Genomic DNA, 13,449 nt, shown 5'->3' with positions numbered 1-13,449 from the left:
TGTGCCCCTCTTACCAGCTCTGTTCAGAAATGGTCATTTTCTATAAGCTGTGCTGCAAATCAGTAGTTTTCTCTGCATGCTTCAGTCAAATTTAACAGGAAGAAGAGAACTGTCAGTAACATGATGAACCATGCACCCCTCTCCCACTAACACCTGCATTTGTTCTGTTATAATAGTTTTTTTCCAATTAACCTTGAACTATCACATTACCATTGCACCAGCCATGTGTACATCTCCATTTTTATTTGGCACGTTTTGATCATCTACCTTTAGCGGCAGATGACACAGTTTGCGCGTATATTTCACATATTTTACAACCATCAAACACACTTTATACAGTCTGTTTATGCGATATTGTTCAGGCTCATTTCTGTATTGTTTTCATCAGGTTTAGAGATACTTAATACTGAAATAAACATTTAGTGCAGCAGCAGCAAACATGTGAGGAAAATATGAGGAATTCATTCAGACCTGATCCGATTTTGAGCGCTTTTGTGTGTTCGTTTGTGTGATTGTTTAGGTGTTTGGAGAGAGAACTGTTACTGAATGACAGTCAAAGTTTAAGATCTGTGAGGGGAATTGATGTTCATTACTCTTTCTGCATCTTTGACAGATTGAATTTGTTAGTTGCTTTACATTGTTAAAATATACTAGGACAGACACTGCTCAAGTGAGACATTTTAAGCCTGTTGTTATTACAGATAAATATGAATAACTTATTCCTGATTCTCTGTTTAATTGCTTAATGTTTCATGAAGGTTGTCAGTGCCATTAGTGTTTGTTTTTGTATTATTGTTTTATCCGTGCATATTGTGAGAAATACATTATTTTATAGGCTTTTAGCATATAGTCTGGTTCAAATAATCTATAAATCTCAAATAATTCTAAAATCAAACACTCAGAATAAAGTGAGATGATCTGCTGATGGTCTTGAATAGTTTGTTGAGTGTTGATAGTCTAAGCCTCATAAATATTAGCAAAGCTCATTTCATAAGTGTCAACAGACTGAGGGCTTTGTTGGTTACAATTCTGTGCATTTATTTGTGTTTATGCTTTCAATACAATATTAACAATTACAATATTTATATTTTTGTTATCAACTGGTATAAAAACAAACTCAGTAACTTACATATTTTTGATTTTGCAGATTAGCACCTCACACTACAATTCATCATCAGTGAAGCTCCTCCCTCCGTAATCGTGTCATCAGTGAAGCTCCTCCCACTTTGGTTCACCAATAAATGGTGGAATATTGCCATCAGATTACAATTGAAGACTAGCATTAAGGCATCAGGAACAGCTGAAATCTGCAAAGACAGAGTTTAAAGAGGACAGAGAAGAAGGGAGATCCAGAACCCTGCAGAATGAAACACACTGAGGCAAAAACAGGTTGGTGTTTATACTTCATTTCATTCATGATGCTGAAAAACATTCATGTTATAAAGATTTAAAATTTAGATAAAAACTTAAACTATGAAATATGTACCAAATGTACTGTTTTGACTCAGAGAGACTCATTGAGGTTTAGATATACTGTTATAATGATTGTCAATGTTTGTATTTCTCAAAAATTATCAGGTATTCATAGTTATAAAGATTATTATTTTTACAATAACTTTGGTAACAGGGTTGATGAATGTGATCAGCACTGTACAGTTTGTGTGAGACAATGGATAAAGGTGATTTTTGTCCTTCCATCATGCTGTAGAAAGAGCCAAGGAGGAGAATCATATTAAAAGTAACAGGGTTGGGTGAAACCTGTGGGACACAAATAATGCTAATACAAATTTTCAGTTTAAATTGAGTTAAATCTGCAGTCAGACTTAAAGCATGTCAAATGTGTGCAATGGTTGTGAAATTATGTCACACTCTACAATATACATGTTATTATAAATAACAAATAACAGTCATTCCAAAATGTAAAAATATAAAATATACCCCACTTCACTGCAAAAAAATGCTTGAGTTTGTTTCCAGTGTCCAACATTTACATGCGTATGAATAGACGTCTGTGAAAGAAATTGTGACCAGCCCTTAATAATTAAAGTTTCAGTAAAATATATATCATTTTGAAAGTTGTTGTCAAAATGTGGCAGTAATTGTCATTCATCATATATATTTAATAATTCTCTCTACAAAACATGGGATTTGTCTATAATGTTTTGAATATAATAATAATATGAAGGTCAGTGTACTTTATTCATGTGAAGTTTTATAAAGTATAAGAAATGTATAGAAAGTCATCAACGTGATGGGAATATTTTATAGCAGTTGTCTACTTTGTTACATCAGTGTTTACTTGTATGTCCTTTCACTTCATATTCTTTAATGTTTTACTATTTTGATGTACTGAAACTTATTCTTTTTTTATTTCAGACATGTTGGAAGAGAATGAGAAGAGTGAGGAGCTGAGTGAAGTGGAGGAGACATTTTTAAAGAAACAAAGAGCCAAGAAGTCTTTCACATGCACTCAGTGTGGAAAGTGTTTCACAAACAAACGCAATCATGAGCTTCACGCAAGAGTTCACACTGGAGAGAAGCCATTCACATGTGATCAATTCACATACAAAGAAAGTCTTAAGATTCACATTAAAGCTCACAATGGAGTGATATGATGTTTGTTTTGAATATGTGCCCTCTAGTGTCAAAAATTACATATTTTGTCTTTAATGCCTATAAGAGTTCCAGGATCCAACCAGTTATATTGACCTGCTGCACTTTTACAATGTGTGGAAGGCTAGCTAATTTAGCTAATCAAAGTCAAGTTTGTTTATTTTTGTACATACAATCATGCAAGGTAATATCATAAAGGATTTTGTATTTATTTTTTTAGTTATGTGTTTTCGGTTACCTGTATTAAAGTTAGCCATTTATAAATGTTCAGATGAAGAACAGTGTTGCAAGATTGGTGTGATTTCCAGTAGTTGTTCAAGAATTAAATTTTTTTTTTTAAAGTTTTTAAATCCATTCAGGCGTTCTCCTGTTCTGGCTATATCACTTTTAGCATAGCTTAGCATATATCATTGAATCCTATGAGACTGTAACAATTTTTAAATGATAATTCTAGGGTGTAGAAAGTAACATTAGATAGTGATATTTAGGTGAAATGAAGGTGGCAAGAAACCAAACCTAAATCGAAAAATATATAACGCCAAATGAGATTTATTTATACAAAAGTAAAAAGGATTTAAGCAAAGAAAGAAATGTAAAGTATGTACAATGGAAAAAAGAAAAAAAAGAAAAGAAATGATATGCACAAGTCAAAATAGACCCAAACAAATCAATAAATAAACCCAAGGGAAAAGGGACATAAGTGGCGCCAAAGGAAAGACAATAATATAACAAAACCCAAACTAACTTAGCATTAACCTCTACCATAACTATAAATAAAAAGGAAAAGAAAAGTCTTCAGCGTAAAACGCCCTAAATAAACTATACTAAGCAAAACAAAATATACAAGTGTGGCGCTCACTCCTAACCTGGTGTGTCTAAACAGTCTGGTTACTACATGTGGTACCGTGTACGTCACGTAACATCTTCCTATCCTCTTATCCCAGGGAAAAACTAGCGATCACCAGATAGTAGCATGAGTTACAAAATGTGTATTTGCAACAATAGAATAATAACTGTAGACATACTAATTATGACAGAAAACAACGACCAGGTTAGAACAGAATCAAGCAAGCAAGCTCGCAAACCCTTGTTCCGCGTCTCTTTAAACTGGAGCAGCTGTCCGTGATTGGCAGCGCGGGTGGCGACGTCACTCCGGTTAACAATGACAGGCACCTTCCTGGCCAAATGGAAATCAAGGGGAGTAACCTAAGAGATGACAGTGAGAGAAAACAAAAGAAAGAGCGCAACACACCGGCAAACTCATAGGGCCGTAACAGAGACCAATAGCATCACGTTCAAAAATGACCAATGAGTTTTGATATTTGTCCTATTTAAAACTTGACTCTTCTGTATTCATATTGTGTACTAAAACAGGCGGAAAATGTAAAGATAGAAATTTCTAGGCAGATAAGATTAGGAACTACACTCCCATTCTGGTGTAATAGTGAAGGAAGTTTGCTGCCGTAATATGGTTGAAGCAGGCGCTGTAATACCACGCAGCACATCGCAGCACAAATGCATGCACAGGGAGCTTTCCTCGTTCTAAGTTACCTAGCTGGGACTAATTTCAGGTGCTGCGTGGTATTATGGCAGCAAACTTCCTTGACTGTTACGCCGGAATGGGAGTGTAGTTCCTAATTTTATCGGCCTAGAAAAACGCATCTTTGTACATGATATAACTACAGAAGAGTCAAGTTTTAAAAAGGACAAATATTGAAACTCATTGGTCACTTTTGAACGCAATGCTTTTGGTCTAATAGGATTCAGTGATCTATGCTAAGCTATGCTAAAAGTGATATTGCCAGAACAGGACAGGAGCAGAACGGATTTTAAAACAGTAAAACTCAACTTATTATTATTAACTCCCCATCACTTACCAAGATTTCTGGCTCTCAGGTGTCTTTTATACGGGTCACGTGCTGAGATTAGGAGCACTCTCTTAAAGGGAATGCTCTAATCTCAGTTTGTTACCTGTCAACAGAAGCAATGGATCAATCAGATTCCAAACTCTTCACCATGGCCAAGACCAAAAAGCTGTCCAAGGATATCAGAGACAAGATTGTAGACCTTCACAAGGCTGGAATGGGCTACAAGACCATAGTGAAGGTGATTATTTGAAAATGGAAGCAGAACAAAATAACTGTCAATCTCTCTTGGTTTGGGTCTCCAAGCAAGATCTCACCTTGTGGAGTTTCAATGATCATGAAAACAATAAGGAATCAGGCCAGAACTACACGGGATGATCCTGTCAATGATCTCAAGGCAGCAGGGACCATAGTCACCAAGAAAACAATTGGTAACACACTACACCATGAAGGACTAAAATCCTGCAGCCAAGAAAATCCCTGCTCAAAAAAGCACATGTACAGGCCCGTCTGAAGTTTGCCAATGAGCATTTGAATGAATTAGAAGAGAACTGAGTGAAAGTGTTCTGGTCAGATGAGACCAAAATCGAGACCTTTGGCATCAACTCAACTCGCCGTGTTAGGAATAGGAGGAATGCTGCATATGACCCCAAGAACACCATCCCCACGGTCAAACATGGAGGTGGAAACATTATGCTTTGGGGGTGTTTTTCTGCTAAGGGGACAAAGGGATGATGGATGGGGCTATGTACCGTCACAGCATTGAAAATGGGTCGTGGATGGGTATCACCCAAAACAAATGGCCAAGGCAATAAAGGAGTGGCTCAAGAAGAGTGGAGTGGCCTAACCTGCCTAACCTCCTGAAATGTGTGACTGGTGGCCAACTACAAGAAATGTCTGACCTCTGTGATTTCTAACAAGGGTTTTGCTAAGCCATGTTTTGCGAAGGGGTCGTATACCACTAGAAAAACCATAACCATCTGGAAATATGCAGACATGCCTTATATGCTCAAGCAGGACATTCTGTTTTGAGACTAGACCATAGATATATGATGGGGCCTCCAGTCTGCTTCCAGACAAACAAATTGGAGGTACAGCCAAAAAATGGGAATAATACCCATTAGGGGTGTGAACCAACAGTGGTCTTACGGTTTGGTTTGGTTCGATTACGATTATCATGTCATCGATTCGGTTCAATACAATATCTCTGTCACAAGGAGGGTCAGAGACGTACGGATCCATTTGCAGCATTTATTGAAACAAAACAAACACAAAGGGGCAGGCAGAAATCGTCGTCAAAAAACAGGCAGAAAGTTCGGGGCTGGCAGCAAGAATCAAACACGGGAGGGAGTCCAGGAATCAAAACACAGGGAAAACAAACTCGGGAAGAAACGCTCGGAAATACAGACCATACGGAACAATAAGACTTCGCAAGGTGGCTGTGTGTGTGAGTGGCTTAAATGCAGACAGTGTGATGAGGTGCAGCTGTGAGCAGTAATCAGTAAAGTAAGAGCAGGTGAATGCAGTGATTAGAGCAGTGGCTTGTGGGGAATGAAGTCCATGAAGTGTGGTGCAAGAGTACATGAAGACAGGATAGACCAGATACATGACAGAGCCCCTCCCCAAGGAGCGGCTTCCAGACGCTCTAACCACATAATACAACCTGGAGGGTGGTGGAGCGGAGGCGGAACAGGGGGAGGGATGGAGGGCCAGGTCCATGTGGGGGTAATGGAGCTATGAACTGCGGCGTAGGCAGCCGACGGAGGGAGAAGCCATGGCGGAGGAAGGGTTGGCTCCTGCATGGGGCCGATCGACGGAGGAGGAGCCAGTGGAGCCCGAGGCGGAACCGGAGAGTCGATGGTCCTGGGCGACACAGAGGATCCGGAGGGCCAAGGCGGAACCCAAGGCTCTGGCGACCCCGGCGGAGATGGAGGTCCGGAGGTACGCAGCGGAGCCGGAGTGACAGAGGATCGAGGCTGTGCCCACGGGAGGGAGGAGGTCCACAGAGCCGGCAGGACGGAGTGACGAGGCGCAGCCGGAGGAGTAGAGTCCAGAGGCGAAGGTGGGGCGACGACTGACCGGGGCGGAGCCGGAGAGACGATGGAGCCCGGAGGAGCTGGTGGGCCGATGGCCGACAACGGAGACGAGGGAGCACAGAGCCGGGGTGGAGCTGCAGGGTAGGAGGGCCGAGGTGGAGTCCAGGACTCTGAGACTGGAGGTGATGGTGAGGGATCCTTCAGTCTGGACACCGATGGAGACTGGCAGTCCCACGGCAAGTCCTCTGCACCGAAGGTGGGATGTGGGTGAGCAGAGGGACTGTCAGGAGACAGAGGTGGCGGGACTGGAGCAGCAGGGAGGACGGGTGGGAACCCACACAGTCCATACATGGCCTCCGTGACCAGAACCGGGCAGACAGGAATCTCAGGACGACTGGAATTGAACCAGCGGAGGCTCTGGAAGACCGGGCGGAACCAGCGGAGACTCTGGAAGGCCGGCGGGACCAGCGGAGGCTCTGGAAGGCCGGGCGGGACCAGCGGAGGCTCTGGAAGGCCGGGCGGGACCAGCGGAGGCTCTGGAAGGCCGGGCGGGACCAGCGGAGGCTCGGGAAGGCCGGGCGGGACCAGCGGAGGCTCGGGAAGGCCGGGCGGGACCAGCGGAGGCTCGGGAGGGCCGGGCGGGACCAGCGGAGGCTCTGGAGGGCCGGGCGGGACCAGCGGAGGCTCTGGAGGGCCGGGCGGGACCAGCGGAGGCTCTGGAAGGCCGGGCGGGACCAGCGGAGACTCTGGAAGGCCGGGCTGAACCAGCGGAGACTCTGGAAGGCCGGGCTGAACCAACGGAGACTCTGGAAGGCCGGGCTGAACCAGCGAAGGCTCTGGAAGGCTGGGCTGAACCAGTGGAAATTCTGGAAGGCTGGGCTGAACCAGTGGGGGCCCTGGAAGGCTGGGCTGAACCAGCAGAGGCTCTGGAAGGCTGGGCTGAACCAGCGGAAATTCTGGAAGGCTGGGCTGAACCAGTGGGGGCCCTGGAAGGCTGGGCTGAACCAGCAGAGGCTCTGGAAGGCTGGGCTGAACCAGCGGAAATTCTGGAAGGCTGGGCTGAACCAGCGGAAATTCTGGAAGGCTGGGCTGAACCAGTGGGGGCCCTGGAAGGCTGGGCTGAACCAGCAGAGGCTCTGGAAGGCTGGGCGGAACCAGCGGAGGCTCTGGAAGGCCGGGCTGAACCAGCGGAGGCTCTGGGAGGCCGGGCGGAACCAGCGGAGAGTCTGGGAGGGCAGCCATCTTGTGCAATGGCTCTGGAAGGGTGACCATCTTGAGAGCAGACTCTGGAAGGGCAGCCATTTTGCGAACAGACTCTAGAAGGGAGGCCATCTTGTCAACAGACTCTAGAAGGGCGGCCATCTTGTCAACAGGCTCTGGAAGAGTGTTTACCGTGGGAACATTGTTGTCATCCTTGATTCCCACAGTAAAGGGAGAGCCACTCATTTTCAGAGCAATGTCCACGTAAGTTTGTAGAGTCCAGCCAGGTTCAAACGTGGGCATCATTGAAGCCAAAGGCTCTAAGAGTCCTCCACGGAAAAAAATCATCAGGCAACCATCATCCATAGTAGACTGATTAGCCAATTCAATGAAGTCCATCGCATACTCCTCAATAGTCCGCTCACCCTGCTTGAGACGCATGATCTGTACAGTGGTGTTCGTGCTGGAACCGGATGACACCATACTCGCTGCTGGATCCTTGTAGCGGCGAAGTCTTCTGTCACAAGGAGGGTCAGAGACGTACGGATCCATTTGCAGCATTTATTGAAACAAAACAAACACAAAGGGGCAGGCAGAAATCGTCGTCAAAAAACAGGCAGAAAGTTCGGGGCTGGCAGCAAGAATCAAACACGGGAGGGAGTCCAGGAATCAAAACACAGGGAAAACAAACTCGGGAAGAAACGCTCGGAAATACAGACCATACGGAACAATAAGACTTTGCAAGGTGGCTGTGTGTGTGAGTGGCTTAAATGCAGACAGTGTGATGAGGTGCAGCTGTGAGCAGTAATCAGTAAAGTGAGAGCAGGTGAATGCAGTGATTAGAGCAGTGGCTTGTGGGGAATGAAGTCCATGAAGTGTGGTGCAAGAGTACATGAAGACAGGATAGACCAGATACATGACAATCTCGATGCATCACGATGCACTGCATACTCTTTTTTCAATTTTACTTCATATATATATATACACAATTGTGTTAATAAATACAAACAGATATATGAGCTGAAACTTTAATCTTACCTTCTCAAAGAAAATCACTTCTTGAATGTATCAAACAAAACTAAAGTCTGGGCACAGAAGACAAAAGCAACATTTAGAACAAATACACAAAAGTAAATACCTGGGCTTTGGTTTTGTTGTAGAGTTCCTAAGTGTCAGCGTGAGGGAAGCTTAAATCACGGCTCCATTATATTTAACAGGTGGCGAAACCCGGGGTTTTCCACCACAGAAAAGGGCCGTATATCTTTTGCTATAAAAGCTGTCGCTAGTCATTTTAAACGTGAAAAACTAAACCAAATACGATTTCAACCAAGATTCTACCGCTCAGATATTATTTAATTGAAACGAGGGAATGAATAGAGTCCCGCACGAGCAGAGCCGGATTAAATAAATGGACTACACTAGGCAGGCTGCATTTTTTGGGCCCCCCTCCGTCGATGTTATTTATGAATTGAAATCTGAAATTTACCAAAGTTACATTTTACATAGCCTAGTCTTTGGTTAAAAATTGGTTGTTGTATGCCAAAATAAGTCATGTGTTGTATAAAACAGTCAATCAGACTATTTTTTGATATTCATTATTTATAGGCTACATTACACGGCTCTATTAAATGCTATTAAATTATCCTCATTTTATCCATTGGGAGTGTCATTGTTAAGGCAGTAGTACCAGTAAATAACCAATAGGTGTCAGTAGACTATGTAAATAGAGGAAATAAATTTATTAAGCAAAACGATATTGGGCTCACATGGAGCCCCTTACGTCACCTGTAGAAGAAAAATAATTAATCCGTGGGGACGGTTTTGCAATTCGTTCCCTCAGTTTAAACTGTACTCACGAGTTCTTAAACTGTTCCCTCGGTTAAATAAATAAATATAAATCGTGCCCATGGATTATCAAACCACGAATTTTCAATTCGTGAGCTCAGATTTTGTAAACCGTACCCTCGGATTTTGAATCCTTACCGACAAATTTATAATCTGTGCGCACGCTTTAGCAATCCGTTCCCACGGGTTTTAAACTGTACTCACGGATTTGTGATGCATTGTATTGCATTTATTAAACTTTATTTCTCATAGTAGGCTACCATGGAAGACTGACAAAACAGAGTTTTAGCTTTATTTTATTTATATTAATCACCAATAGATTAGCTGCTAAAACACCACACCTTTGTTCTATCCTATTGGTTATTATTGTAAAATAAACGCTAAAAAGAAGACGTGCGGATCATGGTACCAAAATAATAAGTGAAGAGCGCTGTTCAAACGGCTTTGCTTTATTTAATTTTTTCAAAATATAAAATTGCCTGAATTAAAAAAAAAAAAAAAACGTTTTGGAGAGAAGGTAAAAAGCAATACAAAACAAATAATGTACAGGTTATGTTGTCATTCCTTTGCTCTCAAACTAAATGCAATGTAATAATAGGCCTTATTTAATAATAACAATAATGTGCAGCATGCATCTAATGCTACGCGTTCCAGGCAGGTTTTTGAGCTCGTAAAACACGACAAAATCACGACTCACGACTTTGTAGCGTTCCAGGCAAGTCACGCCAAACTGCCTGGGCAAATTTATGAATTATTATTATTTTTATATTATTATTAATTTGATTGCAACGTTATTGTCCTATGCTCTATTTTTCCACCGTGTACCACTTGCATAAACACCACACGCATTAGGGCTGATATTGTATGTTACGTCAGAACTCGTAACTGGGAGTCCATCGATCTAGTACGAGTTCACGAGTGGGAAGTCACGGGTTTGACTGCCGTTCCAGTGCACTTTCACGGGTAGAAGGTTGGAAAAACACGGGTTACGGGTTGCCTGGAACGCGGCATAACTCTGGGTAAAAAGCTTATCACAAATCGCTCTGTATGGCTCTGACTGGCTGGCGCCGCTCTATACAGTCATGGGCTGGCGTTAATATGACAACGTAACAGTCTATGGTTAAGATAAACATCGTCACTATTTTTAGTTCATTAATAAAAATTGAAATAGATTGTAGATAGGACATTTGTACATAAAAAAAAAAAAAAAAAGTCCCTCTGTCTGGGCCCCCTCCCGCCAATCGGGCCCTAGGCACGTGCCTAGTTTGCCTTTGCGTTAATCCGGCTCTGCGCACGAGCCCAGCTTGAGACTCTCAGACCCGAGCCCTGTCTTTGTCCGACAGAACAGAGTTCGTGTTGCAGCTATTAACATAGTTCAGTTTGGATTCTAATGGCAAAGTGGCTAGATTTCGTTTTGTTCCCTTTTTAAGTTAATTTAGAAGTATGTTTGGAACATTTTCTGTTTGTTAAATTCAAGTTTTTGATTTTTAAAGTAACGACCTAACGACCAAGCGGCCAGTGGCAATGAGTTGACCATGTTTGATAAATTTAGCCTACTCAAATCAACACGACTTGCATTACATAAAATCTATAGACATTTTATGCATTTCAGAATATTCATTTAAACATTTAACCTAGATAAATGTGCGCGGTTAGACGCATATCCAGTCGTTTGTGCGGAGAGTGAGTGAAAGCGAAAGTGGGCTTTGCAGCTGCACATGGAAGCACCAGAGCAATCACTTACATTTTTTCTTAATAACAGTGGAAACCTAAAATACACCATTTTTGTTGATAAAGGTAAGAATAATACATCATTCAAAACTGCAAAAGGTCTACCACTATTATTATTTAAGTGCACAATATCAACAAAACGTTATATTTGTGTAAAATAGCTTATTTTATTCATGTGGAGTACTCCCCTCGTTAGCCCAACCCCCCTTCCCAGAAAATCATAAAAGTCCGGTTATCGGTTATGGTCTATTACTGAACCGATACCGAATCGTCCTTGTCTGCATCGCGATGCATCATAAAAACGATTAATTTTGACACCCCTAATACCCATATGTATGGAATGGATAGAACACCTCTAGAAGAAAACTGTATAAAAGAGCCAATTGAAAGAGACTCGACAGATTATCCTGCAGGGTCTCTCAGCTTTGTTACTTTAATAAAGTCTCATCTTCTGGCTTCAAAACCCCAAGATTTGTGTGAACTTTGAAGGCGACGAGGGGAAAACCACCTCACTCACTGTTCAAATAAACCTACCATTGAAATTATTGTCTGTTCATTTCTTTGTCAGTGGGAAAACGTACAAAATTAGCAGAATTTTTTTCCCTTGCTGTAAATAGTAAAGCTTATGAGGCCTAACAATTCTCAGAACGATATTTACGTTGTACAGTAACAAACTGGAACTTACCACAATGGGAACGAGCCATATCTACAACAAAAGCAGGTCAAATCCAGCACCGATGGCATCTTGGTTATGGAGAACATGTCTGGTGTGCATATGCTGATTTCACATCAAACAGACAGCCAGTAAGTCATGTGTAATTGATGTAATTTATTAGGCATTCAAAAGCTCTATTGAGAAAATTTAAACATGGAAAGCTGCAAAATAAAAGGCAACTTAACTAAAATTGGTTTCTGATACAAACAGAATGAGCATAAAGGTTAAAATAGACAACAACAATAGCTGCTTTTCCACTGTCGGGCCAGTGCGAGCCAGTGCTAAGAGCGTGCCAGGCAGAGCTAATGGCCTCGAGTTGCAAGCACCAAGGCCAAAAGTAAGCTGCATTTCCGCTATCGAGCCAGTAGCCTCGCTGCGCAAACCTAAAGCCCGCCCTTTACACACCTCCTTAGATCAAACATCATGAAACCCCTCCTCTTTCAGCAGGGAGATTGAAACAAAGACAGCTGAAGCGGCTGTTTGTTTGCTCCTTTCGGTGTTTTCTTCGTGGAAGATGAGGCAGCGAAACCAAGATGCGAAGACGGAGGCTCAGCGGCGTATACACCGAAAGCTTATGTTAGCTGCAAGGCGAAAAAGAACCATACAGGGACGTGGAAGCCGGATACAGCGAATGCAGAAACGCCTTGTAATGTTGGTGATGTCAGGGGCCTCATTTATAAAGACTTGCGTAGAAACCATCCTTGATTTTATCTAAGAACTTTTCTGATTTTATCGTAAGAGCGATTCAGAGAAAACGAAAGTACCACGAAATCCATGCGTACGCCAGTCATTCGGTTATAAATCACAAATGATCGTGGAATTGTGTGCAGCTAAATGTTCCGCCGTCGAAACGCCCCTGCTTAATTAATTAACATATAAAATGAGCTCATTCCTAAAGCAAAAACTCTGTGACAATGGCAAGTAAAAAGGAGCGCAAGAAATCAAATTATAATGAGGCTGAACTATCTGCAATACCAGGCATTACCACAGGAAAGGAAAGGAAACGGTCGTACGCCAAGCTGGAATCTGACGTGGAGATAAGTACTTTGCCACGTCAAAGACGGTTTTTATAAATCTGTACTTTGACGTGGATTTGATCGTACGAACACTCTAAGATCAAATCAGTGCGTGAGAAAGTTTTATAAATGAGGCCACTGTTCTGATGCAAGAAGTGCTTTGCAACAGTTGTTTATGCAGCAGCAATATTTGTAATAGATTACATTAATAAATCACTTGAAAAGAAGCGTAGTTTTTATGATCTACACACAAATCTTTCGTCTAACTTGGTATTACATCAAACAAAATGTTGCACATTATCTACACACTAGCCTACTGCAAAAAATAACTACACAGTTGAACCTCTAGTATAATTTTTTATGCCTTTATTTAGGTACAGATACAGGTACAGTGTATGTTATGTTAATTTTTTGGGGGGTTTTTGGAC

The sequence above is a fragment of the Garra rufa genome, chromosome 1 (assembly GCF_049309525.1).
Source record: "Garra rufa chromosome 1, GarRuf1.0, whole genome shotgun sequence".
In the NCBI taxonomy this organism is placed as follows: domain Eukaryota; kingdom Metazoa; phylum Chordata; class Actinopteri; order Cypriniformes; family Cyprinidae; genus Garra; species Garra rufa.
The sequence above is the reverse complement of the archived record's forward strand: the minus strand, read 5'-3'. Positions refer to the sequence as shown.